Below are 12,567 nucleotides of genomic sequence, written 5' to 3' on the forward strand. Positions count from 1 at the left end.
GGGAGATATTAGGATCTATTAAACCCCTAATGTCTCCAAAAAAAAGGAGTACCTGTCACCTTCCCAATGCTAATCAAATAGGGGTTTATTAACCCCTACAGAAAAATGTAAAAAAAAAAAAAATGTATTAAAATGTGTATGTAAGCCGCAGTCACACCACACATGACCTATCGCTGTGAATGTCAGAGTGAGAACAAGAATTCTAGCACAAGAGCTCCTAGTTCACTCTAAATTGATAAGCTGTAACGGCGTTTAAGCGTCACCAATGGTGATTTTTGGACACCATAGTTTTTGCCGATATTGCATCGTTAGTCAGGTTGAAAGAAGACAAGTCCATCGGGTGCATGCAATTTTAAACATGGAATAATAGGCATCTATTTACTCAATGCAACCTCATCTTTTATATTTTAAATCAAAAATAATCGGTACTAATGGTGTGGTATTGCACAAAAATGTATTTTGTTATATTTTTTCTGGAAAAATTGCATTTAATAAACAGGTGCACTAATATCACGTAAAATAACAATTTGCAACTATCACCTTTTTATTCTACATGGCCTCTTCTTTCAGAAAATGTATAATGTTCTAGGGGTTTAAATAATTTTGGCTCTGACTCAACTATGCATTAAGAAGCAGAGTCACTTGTCAATCAGGCAACTGGGTGGATCCCAACCATACTGTCAAGATCCATTCTGAGCCTGGCACTGCTCTGCCCCATCAGCTGATAGTGACCAATAGATCACCATCAGCTGACTCTGGGGTGGCATTCCACCCTGCCTTACTTGGGAGTTAAGCTTTCCTCCGAATATGGCGACCTATACACTGTCAACTATCCACCCCTTTTCCGACGATTGACTGATCTGCTCTCCTCTTGGTCCCATTTGTCACTGTCTTGGTTTGGCAGAATTACTGCTGTTTATATGACTTACCTCCCAAAGCTATTGTATTACTTCCGTGTATTGCTGGTTCCAATCCCCTCACACATCTTATGTATCAACCAGCGCAAGCTCCTAAAATTTATTTGGGGTACTTCCAGACCCCGTATCAACAAGAGAGTTATGCATGCCCGTAGGATATCTGGCGGTCTCTCGGTCCCCAATTTACACACTCATTATACTGCGGCGTCTATAGCCCCGTTATCTCATTTGCATGACACCTTTCAAATGCCATTATGGGCTATAATTGGTCTAGTAGATTCTAGGGATGCACCAATCCGACTTTTTTGGACCAGATACCGATATCTGGCGTTGTGAAACCGCCGATACCGGAACCGATCCGGAGCTACACACAAAGCAAGCGGCTGCAGTACAGAGCAAAGCCGCTGCTTCATGTGTACGGCTCCTCCATTCACAGGCGGAGTGCATCTGATATCAATCCGCCTGTGAGCCGGACCTATACAGGAAGTAGCGGCTCCCATCCCATACTACTACTGCACCTAGTAAGGGATGGCTGAGCCGTTACCAAGCAAAAACCGGATCGGCCAGTGGATTGGTCAATGTTACCAATCCCCCGATCCATCTAAAATGGCCATATCGGCGCCGATATCCGATCCGAATATCGGATCGGTGCATCCCTAGTAGATTCCCATCCAATCCCTCTCTCTTCAATACCTTCGCTTCCTCCGAAACACCGTCCGACGAACCTGCGACCGTGCTTGCTTAATTCTCTTCGTCTGCGGCACTCTTAAATATTCGGCCAATCAAATCTTCCCCCATTTGCCATTGCTACGTCTTTTCCCTTGTCCTATGTTCCAACCTGGCTATGTCAACCATCGGCAGTTTTCCTGGTGGATGGACCATGGTTTTGTGCATGTCCACTCGTTATTCACTCCTACTAAAATACTTCCCTTGGGAGCTCTTAGATCCTCCCACGATATCCCCTTATGTGAACATTACAGATAGCTTCAAATTCACCACTTTCTCCAGCAACTTATTAAATCCAAACCTTTGCCCTACACGTTAACTCCCTTCCAGAGCCTTTGAGGAGCAAGACCCCACTCGCCAGGACTCCTATCGCTCCTATATGTCTCTATTATCTCTCGTGACAAGCCTCCGCTCTTCACTTACCATTCGCAATGGGAATCAGAACTGGGGAGGTGGCTGGACAAGGAGAACTGGCAGCATATGACAGCTGCTCTCTCGAAAGTCTCTCGTAATGTATTGGTTTTAGAAAATGCCGACAAGGTGTTTTACAGATGGTATTATACCCCTGCTAGATTGGCCAGATTTATACTAACATTCTCCCTTGTGTTTTCAGGGATGCTCTCATGAGGGGGACCATGGCCCATATCTGGTGGACATGCCCCAAGGTATGTAGACTATGGATCAGGGTCTATGCTTTGCTCCGCAATATCTTCCATATTTTAAGAGAGACCCACATGATGCTCTTTTATGTAAACCAATGGTTGAACTGTCTCGTCGAAAACACCAATTGGCTCAGCATCTGTTTACCGCTACGAAATGGACTATTGCCCGGTCCTAGAAGACCCCACTGCTCAGCTTCGAAGCAGTCAAAAGCCGCATGAATGACATTCTGACCAATGAAAAACTGACTGCTATAGCCACCGATTCCCACAATACATTTCTTAAAGTGTGGGATCCCTGGACATCATACATTACCGCGTCCAGATTCCATGCGACACTCCTCTCCATTTAATTGCTCCCCGGGCGCTCACCCCGCAGGGCCTACCCTTCCCTTTCTCTTCGCTCCCTCTTCCCACCCTCTCCGTGTCTCGTCTGTACTGGCACGCCTCTGTGCTCTACACCTAATGAACATGTCTATCCATAGTCAGTGGAACTTATTTTGATGTGGTTATTTTTCCATTCGTCTTGTTTTTTATTGTTCTTCACATTTTAAGAACGGAATAGACATGTTTTTGCTACCTGAATTTGGGAGACTACTCGTCTCCACGCTAATGCCTTCTTTCTGTATACACCTATTCATGACATCTTCTGTATGGTTATGACTTTAAATTTGTTTCTGATAATGTTCTTGTTCACGTGTTCCATTTTTCATTGTATTCAATCGCATGGACTTACTGTGTGCCTATGCTTGTTATGCAATAAACTTTTGTAAAAGAAAATCTCTCAGCAGTAAGACTTTTAAACTCCCACCACCATTGCACAGACTTTTCAGATGCTACTAGAGTTATAACTAAAACTAAAATAATTAATTTTATTCACTAACATGATATACATTTTCATTAATTTTTTTTTTTTTTGGTTTACAAAATAAAAAAAAGAAAGAAGAAGACGACCTGGGTTTAGACATAGTCCACAATAGGTTAATATGTGGTCTTATTATTGATAAAGTGTACATATGGGATATAGAAGGATTGAAAGGGCTACTAGCTTCGTCTTGGACTAGGTTTATACTGGGGATATAATAAATGCAAAAAATTTGCATGTACAGCATGTCTGGACCCAATGGGGAGATTTGCTAAAACTAAACTAATAGTGTGTAAAATCGGGTACAGCTCTGCATAGCATCCAATCAGCTTTTAGGTTTTAGCCCTGGTTTACATTGATATCGTGCTACGTCACTTGAAGTAGCACCATTTCAAAAGTATAAGCTGAGCTCAATTTCAGGTGCTACTTGGCTGACATCTGTGCCACTTAATGCACGAATGTCTATGCGAGTCACACCCAAAATTGGCAAAAAGTAGTGCAGGAACTACTTTTGCCGCACCGATTTGAACAGTGCCATTACAGGCAATAGGCTGCGACTTGTCATGCGATTTGACGATGTGAATGGGGGCTCACTGTCAAAGCTTTATTGAACATGCTCAAGTTAGAAGCTGCCTTGCACAGCAGCCCCATATTCTGAGTGCTCTAGTTTTATTAAATCTCCCCCAAGGTATTCTTGTAATATTTATATATATATATATTATATATATATATATTATGTAAGGGATTAGCTCGGTGGCGGGTGTGGATGACCCCTTGGGGGGTGCGTTTTCCCAGAGAGGTAGCCGACAAGTGCTTGCAAACAAACAGTGTGGTTTATTAAATGGTGTTTTCTTCACCAGGCTGTATGCAGCAAAACATCCAAAATAAAATAAAACAGAAAATAAATCCTTGCCTCTGTGGGCGGCTACCTTCTCACAACTGGAACCTGCCTAAGTGTCTGTCTCCAACCTACCGTCGGGCAGACTTCCTTGTCACATAGCGGACACTCAATAGTCCTTTTGTAATAGCTTCACAGGGCAACACAGTCCTTTTGTTTCTTTCACATCAACAGTTCGTCTTCTCACCTTTGAGACGTATTCACCCTTGGTTACCGTCCCGGGCACACATCACTCCGGGGGGTCTTCTCCCAGGCCCACACATCCTGTCGGGAGGCACACGCTGACTGTCCTCCTGCTCCCAGCCCACATGGCTTCAGGACACAGCTTCTGGAGGCAGCAAAACAATAGGAATTTCTCTGAACAAATTATAGAGCCTTAACTCCCTCATTCTGAACAGGTGAAGGCCTTTCAACTTCCTGCTGGCTAGCTCTGTAGCCAACACCCTAAATTAATTAATGGACTTTCTAAATCAGGTAGAAATGTATCTCCTTCCTGTGACTACATTCCCAGATTTAGCTGACTTCCTGTTACATACCCCCCCCTCTTGTTTCAACCCTAGGGTTGGGACACAGATTTCCAGGCACGCATGTGTCAAGCACTGCTGACTCACTGATAAGCCTCCTATTATCCTCAAGCTTCCGGATGAAACTGTTTTGTCATCTTCATTGACGGATTTCTCATAAATGCCACACAGTTTGTCTCTCATCTCATATACACATTCTTCAACTGCATTTTTGGCATCATTTCGCTCCTTCTCGTTTCTGTCATCTTCATTGACAGCTTTCTCATAAATGTCAGACAGCTTGTCCCTCATAACCGTCTGTCCAATCCACCATGGAGGACCGTGATCCATAGGCAACTCAATTGGGCTAGTCTTAATGTCTTCAACATTCTTAAGACGCCTCTCTCTGCAATCAATAAATGTTTTCCACAAAACTTTGAGAACCTTTGCTTCACTAAGCTTTGTTCCAAGTAGGGACTCTTGACATCCCTCTGTGACTTGAGTTGCCTCTCCATACAGCTGTACACAATCATTGACTTTTTGTTGTAAAAGGGAATGATCTTCCTTCTTGAGCTTTGCTTGCTCTAAGATGCTGTGCAGAGGATTTTCCAATTGAGACAACAGGCTGTCACACATTTCTTCAAAGTGACCCCTGTTCCTTTTCCCAGAGATATCAATATCATTCACCAAACATTTCATATTCATAGGCAGATCTGAAGCATTTGCACTCATCAACTTCTTAAACTTTTCGCCCTCCTGAGCGAGTCGCAGTAAAGGCCTACTATTTGATTTGATATTCAGTTTATATTTCTTGCCAAACTCTTCACAGAAGTAGCCAACCAGAACATCATCAACTTTCCTTCCACCAACATAGGGGTCAAAGGCAACAACATAGTTGAACCCAGCGATCTGGGTGGTATCCATTATAGACCTCCTCTCTGCATCAGTGAAGAAGCATGGAACTGCAACACATTCTTTTACAGGTTTCTTCAATGCACTTTCTGCTGAACTATTTGACCGCTCAAGGTCACCTAGTTCTTTTTCTCTATCTGAAATCCACATGGAATGCATCTCAAGATCACGATCAAACTTCTGCCACCCGTCTTTCACCAGTTCCATTTTGGAAACACTCCCTGAAAGGCACTTATTCATTTGCTTCACGTTTTCACCAACAGCCTTAGTTTTCTCCACTAGGTTTTCAGCCTGAACTGAGAAATCACCACATTTCTTACTCAGCTCCTTTGTTTGCTGAAGCTCTAATGATACATTTTCCAATGCTTGAAGTTTTTGAAGGAACGGTTTATTCCAAAGGGGTGATTCAAGCCACGTGTCATCACATTTCTGAGGCTCACTCAGGACAGACCCCAAAACACTGATCCTTTTAAAAACTGCATCAGGCACACTATCCCCTCTTTGGGACAGATCCTCTGTTGCCTGGAATTCCTCTTCCAGTTCCTGCAACGGAATCTTCATCTCTTCTACTTGCTGTTCTAAGGCTCGCTTAGACTTTTCTAGCTCCTGAACGCTTTTCTCAACCTCATCCTTGTAGCTGACCACATGTTCCATCTCTGTACATAGCTGCTTGTTAACTCTTTCTAGTTCAGCCTTGGACTCTAGAGCTTCCTCCAAAGAGCGAGCCAAGAACAGGGCTTTGCTCTCGTTATCACGCGCCTCCGCTTCTGCGCGGTCGCGTTCTTCTGCATATTTTGCAGACACAGTCTTCTCTTCACCAAGCATCTGATCAAACTTCTTTTTCACATCTTCAACACACTGTAATGAAGCAACGCTTTCTTCCATGCGTTTTTTCATATCCGCTATCTGAGCTTGCAATGTTGCGACTTGCTCTGATAGGTTTTTCTTTGCTTCCGCCTCCTCTTTTAATTGTTCCAGGAAGCCATTTTTCTCATCTTCCATTTGTTTGAGCTTTGTGCTAAAACTCAGCCTTTGACACCTCTCTTCCTGTAAGAGTTCCTGCGTGTCTTGCAGCTGCGATTCCAAGATAGAAAAATCTTCCGCAATTTCTCTAGATTTGCTGTCTGCTTGAGAAAGCTGATTTGTAACATTGTCCAACTCAACCTGCAGTCGGTTTGCCTTCTCTGACAGCTTAGCACACAATCGGTCACCTTCTGACACCTTGACTTGCGATTCCAGAAGCTGTGCCTCTACTTTTTCCCTCTTATGTTCACAATCTTCTTTTCCCTGCATAAGAGCCTTCACCTCATTGGCTAGCATCTGGGAATAAGAATGTAATTCTGCCACACAGGCTTCTTTCTCCTTTAACTGCTGCTGGACACGTTGGGCTTCCCCTTTCCAACTTTCACAGTCCGCACGCCATTCATCTACCACATTGCTTAAAGTAGTGAGCTCATACACAGTACTCAGTAATTTAGCCTCTCTTTCACTTTTCTCTTTGTCGCTGAGAGACAATGTCGCTTCCAGAGCAACATTCTGTTCCTGCGACTCCTGCAGGTCTATTTTTGTAGCTCCCAAAGACTGAAGACTTTTTTCCAGCTGATTACGCAACTCCAACATATCAGCCATACTTTGCTTCTGCAAAGTCTGAATTTCACTTTCCTTTTCCATGAGGATGGTATCTTTCTCCATTATAGTCTCTCTGCGTTTTTGCAACTCGACCAAAAGAAGAGCAGTGGATTCTTCCCACTGTGACACATGAGACTTGAGTAGTTCATTTGTTTCCTGCAAGTTTCTATGCTCCATTTTAAGCAATTCCAAGGCTTGTTCCTTTTCTTCCATTTTCCGTTGCAAGGCATCCAACTCAGCCCTGCACACATACTCGGTTTCCTCCAAACCGATGGCCTCCATTGGCTGCTGGCGTCTCTGTTTCCAGCCTGCCATGCTCTCTTGATGAGCCTTTTGTTGAGCTGCAAAGCTCCGCTGAAAATCCGCATTTGCCTGCTGTTGAGCTGCATTTGCCTGCTGTTGTGCTGTATTTGATATAATCAGTTGTTTCAACATCTCCTCCATTTTGAGCTTACTTTTCATCTGAGCACACTGCGTCTCCATAGCAGTTTCATCAGTGTTGCTAGGGACAACAACCTTCCTCTTTAGTAGACTCTCTTTAGGCATGGATGGGGCTGGTTCAGACGGCAACATCCCCTCCATCCATAGAATCCGGTCTCTCATTTCATCTATCTTTGCATTTTTCAGGCGTTTGGACCGCCCCATCTTCAATAACTCCACAAACAAATTTTTCACAGTCCAGCAAACAATTTTCAGACCACTGTCTCTTCAACACATGTAGTTTTTCTCTCTCTTGCAGGATCTCTTTTCCTGCGCACACAGTTTGTGCAGTCACTTGCACCAGACACAACAAAGTTCATCAAATAATTTTGAGACCGCTGTCTCTTTAAAACACTTTTTTTTTTTCTGTCAGGATCTTCTCTCCTGCACACATAGATTGTGCAATCTCATGCACCAGATAAAGTTCATCAAACATATGCACTTCCTTGCAGGGATCTCTGCTTATGCCCACTGCATACCTCCACCATATTGTAAGGGATTAGCTCGGTGGCGGGTGTGGATGACCCCTTGGGGGGTGCGTTTTCCCAGAGAGGTAGCCGACAAGTGCTTGCAAACAAACAGTGTGGTTTATTAAATGGTGTTTTCTTCACCAGGCTGTATGCAGCAAAACATCCAAAATAAAATAAAACAGAAAATAAATCCTTGCCTCTGTGGGCGGCTACCTTCTCACAACTGGAACCTGCCTAAGTGTCTGTCTCCAACCTACCGTCGGGCAGACTTCCTTGTCACATAGCGGACACTCAATAGTCCTTTTGTAATAGCTTCACAGGGCAACACAGTCCTTTTGTTTCTTTCACATCAACAGTTCGTCTTCTCACCTTTGAGACGTATTCACCCTTGGTTACCGTCCCGGGCACACATCACTCCGGGGGGTCTTCTCCCAGGCCCACACATCCTGTCGGGAGGCACACGCTGACTGTCCTCCTGCTCCCAGCCCACATGGCTTCAGGACACAGCTTCTGGAGGCAGCAAAACAATAGGAATTTCTCTGAACAAATTATAGAGCCTTAACTCCCTCATTCTGAACAGGTGAAGGCCTTTCAACTTCCTGCTGGCTAGCTCTGTAGCCAACACCCTAAATTAATTAATGGACTTTCTAAATCAGGTAGAAATGTATCTCCTTCCTGTGACTACATTCCCAGATTTAGCTGACTTCCTGTTACAATATATATATATATATATATATATATATTCTAAAAATTATTATAGAATGAATAAAAGATTTTTGGCAGATGTTGCTGTACATGTTATGATTCTGTAGCACATGAAAAGTCCCAACATTTTCTCCTTCCTTTTTCTAGCACAATATCGTTTTTGGGATGTGGTACATGTTGATAAAAAAAAAAAAAAAAAAAAAAAAAAAAAACACTAATTGCTTTTAAAGCAGAACTAAACTCGCTCAATCAACATTAATCATTTTTAATCCCGATGCTGCTAGCCTTAGTAAATAGACAGGAAGATATATTTACTTGTTTTAGTATATTATATTTTACTTTTAGGGCAAAATGATGTCATACATCCCAGGCGTTTTCAAGGCTATTTATTTTTCCTTCATCTGGAGGAGGGGCTTTCTCAGGTAAGCATACCCTCTGCCTGCATGCCTTAGCAAAGGGCGGATGAATTCCAGAACTAAATGCTACATAAATCTGCCCTTATTCAAGAAGGAGGGGGAGGGAAGGAAGGAAGGAAGGAAGGAAGGAAGGAAGGAAGGAAGGAAGGAAGGAAGGAAGGAAGGAAGGGAGGAAGGAAGGAAGGAAGGGAGAGAGGGAGGGAGAGAGGGAGGGAGAGAGGGAGGGAGAGAGGGAGGGAGAGAGGGAGGGAGAGAGGGAGGGAGAGAGGGAGGGAGAGAGGGAGAGAGGGAGGGGGGGAGGGAGAGAGGGAGGGAGGGGGAGGGAAGGTGGAGAGAGTGTTTTTCAAAGTGGTTTTTCCATAAAATAAGGAGGCTGTGTGTGTGTGTGTGTGTGTGTGTGTGTGTGTGTGTGTGTGTGTGTGTGTGTGTGTACACATACACACACACACGTATACACATACCTGATTCCACGCAGCAGGCCCCCACTGTAGCAGTAAAGCTACAGTGCACAGTGGTTAAGCTTTGAAAATAAAACCTGGAAGCTGACTGGTTTCAATGCACAGCTGCACCAGATTCTATGTGCACCAACTTTAGTAAATCTCCTCCATTAGGTTCTTCATATATTGTTATCTTGCATGGGAAATGGTATACTATCTACCATTGTTTTCCACCAATGGTGCAGATAAGCCGCCTAACAGTGGCGGCCCGTCCATTGGGGGCATCGCCCTCCCATCCATGCATCCGGCCCCCTAATCTACATGCAGGGCCCCAGACGCATGGATTCCAATAGGGGATTTTTTTTTTTTTTTTTTTGAAGCACGTGATTAGAGCCAGAGGCGCTAATAGGCTTAAAAAAAGGGTAGACTTAGGGCGCAGCCCACCCAGTTGTATGACAATAGCGAATGAATATTCACTATTATCACACTGACTCTCCTCCCAGCCAATCAGGAAGTGGGTTGTGAGACCCACAGCCACTCGGGAGAAGAAGGAGGTAAGGATGCTGGCTGTCCGGCTGGGCAGCTAGCCGTCCGTCCCGGGGGTAGTAGATTTGATTTGACTGCTGGTTGGCCGGCTGTCCCGCGGGGGTGGTGGTGGATTTGCCGGCTGTCTGTCCAATTGTGATACACCAGGCGCCACAGGTAATAATACTTGATATTTGCTAAAAAGAAAAAGATTTTCAAAAGATCAGGACTCTTTCCTACATTAGAAATGATCTTGTACTGATTGCTTCATATGTCTAGGCTGCATAAACAATGGAAACATATTGCACTGTCCCTGCAAGCAGGCCTTCTCTTTCCTCTTCAGTCATACACATCTGCTACATAACGCATAGTAAAACTTACCCGCTACAACCTTACACAGGGTATTTTAGATGAGTTTTGGTTTATGTTCTGTTAGTTCTGTGATTTCGCTCAGCCCATCTCACCCATGGCTGTTTACACTAGGTATAATTTGTAGCAACAAGCAAATTCGGTTTAGTCCAGACCTCAGTGGAACGTCAGGAATGTGCTGCTCTTTGGGTCTGAAGGAAAGAATGTTCTGCATTTTCATAGCTTGTTTGACATGCTTTATATCCCAGCCTCCAGGGTGACAGCACGCTTCTCTTTGTGCATTGTGCTCCGACTTCCGTTTTCCTTTTTTATATTTACAGAAGTATTCTAGAACACTGCAATCAGACAAAAAAAGGATGTAAAATGATCATTTGTATATGTATATAAACATATGTACAGAGTAAAAGCTGTCTAGATATAGCATAAAATAAGTATTTAACACCTGTCACCATTTTTCTAGGTAAATATATTTCTAAAAGGCGTTATTGACATGAAATTTTTTACCACGTCGGTAACAACCCATGCAATCCATACTTACAAAGACACCAAAACAAATACGTTCAGAATTGAAGTTCTGTGTAATGAAATGGAATGACCAAGGGAAAAAAGTTATTGAACATGCTAAGTCCCCGTTCACACTGGGGCGACCGGTCAGGCGACCTGGTCGCCTGACAGGTCGCCTTCCATAGAGAAGCTGTGGACCCATTCTAATAGGAGCGACACAAGTTGCTCCGACTTAGAAAAAGGGTCCGGAGCTTCTTTGGGGCGACCCGGAGCGACCTGCATAGACTTCAATGAAATGAAGTCCGTGCCGGCCGCGCCGAGGTCGCAGTGCGAGCAGCGCGCCGCGACCTGTGAGGTCGCCCCGGGAAGTAGCGTCGCCCCAGTGTGAACGGGGCCTAACTGAAATGTATTTACCCACTTCTGGACCAGGCCTTATACTGACACTTGTTGTTTAAAAGTTAAAATCAGGTTTTTGTTTTTTTTTGCTAGAAAATTACACACACACACACACACACACACACACACACACACACACACACACCTTCTCATGCAAAGAGTTTTCTTTATTTTCATGACTATGAAAATTGTAGAGTCACACTTCAAGAGGTAGTCACCTGAAATGGTTTTCACTTCACAGGTGTGCCCTGTCAGGTTTAATAAATAAATTGATTTCTTGCCTTATAAATGGGGTTGGGACCATCAGTTGTGTTGTGCAGAAGTCAGGTGGATACACAGCTGATAGTCCTACTGAATAGACGGTTAGAATTTGTATTATGGCAAGAAAAAAGCAGCTAAGTACAGGAAAACGAGTGGCCATCATTACTTTAAGAAATGAAGGTCAGTCAGTCCCAAAAATTGGATAAACTTTGAAAGTGTCCCCAACTGCAGTCACAAAAACCATCAAGCACTACAAAGAAACTGGCTCACATGCGGACCGCCCCAGGAAAGGAAGACCAAGAGTCACCTCTGCTGCGGAGGATAAGTTCATCCGAGTCACCAGCCTCAGAAATCGCAGGATAACAGCAGCTCAGATTAGAGACCAGGTCAATGGCACATGGAGTTCTAGCAGCAGACACATCTCTAGAACAACTGTTAGGAGGAGACTGTGTGAATCCGGCCTTCATGGTAGAATATCTGCTAGGAAACCACTGCTAAAGAAAGGCAACAAGCAGAAGAGACTTGTTTGGGTTAAAGAACACAAGGAATGGACATTAGACCAGTGGAAATCTGTGCTTTGGTCTGAATGAGTCCAATTTTGAGATCTTTGGTTCCAACCACCGTGTCTTTGTGCGACGCAGAAAAGGTGAACGGATGGACTCTACATGCCTGGTTCCCACCGTGAAGCATGGAGGAGGAGGTATGATGGTGTGGGGGTGCTTTGCTGGTGACACTGTTGGGGATTTATTAAAAATTGAAGGCATACTGAGCCAGCATGGCTACCACAGCATCCTGCAGCGGCATGGTTTTCCATCCGGTTTGCGTTTAGTTGGACCATCATTTATTTTTCAACAGGACAATGACCCCAAACACACCTCCAGGCTTTGTAAGGGCT

General features: G+C 44.0%; 1 protein-coding gene across 1 annotated transcript in view; it reads right to left on the reverse strand.

The window, feature by feature from the left end:
* KLHL25 (kelch like family member 25) overlaps window positions 1–12,567 on the reverse strand; it is a 112,662-nt gene that overhangs the window by 62,863 nt on the left and 37,232 nt on the right. Inside the window, exon 2 of the mRNA XM_082257036.1 lies at window positions 10,524–10,846. The gene's annotated coding sequence lies outside the window, so the exon portion shown is untranslated. The remainder of the gene's footprint in view (window positions 1–10,523; window positions 10,847–12,567) is intronic.

Source organism: Pelophylax lessonae, assembly GCF_965119305.1.
Source record: "Pelophylax lessonae genome assembly, chromosome: 4".
NCBI lineage: Eukaryota > Metazoa > Chordata > Amphibia > Anura > Ranidae > Pelophylax > Pelophylax lessonae.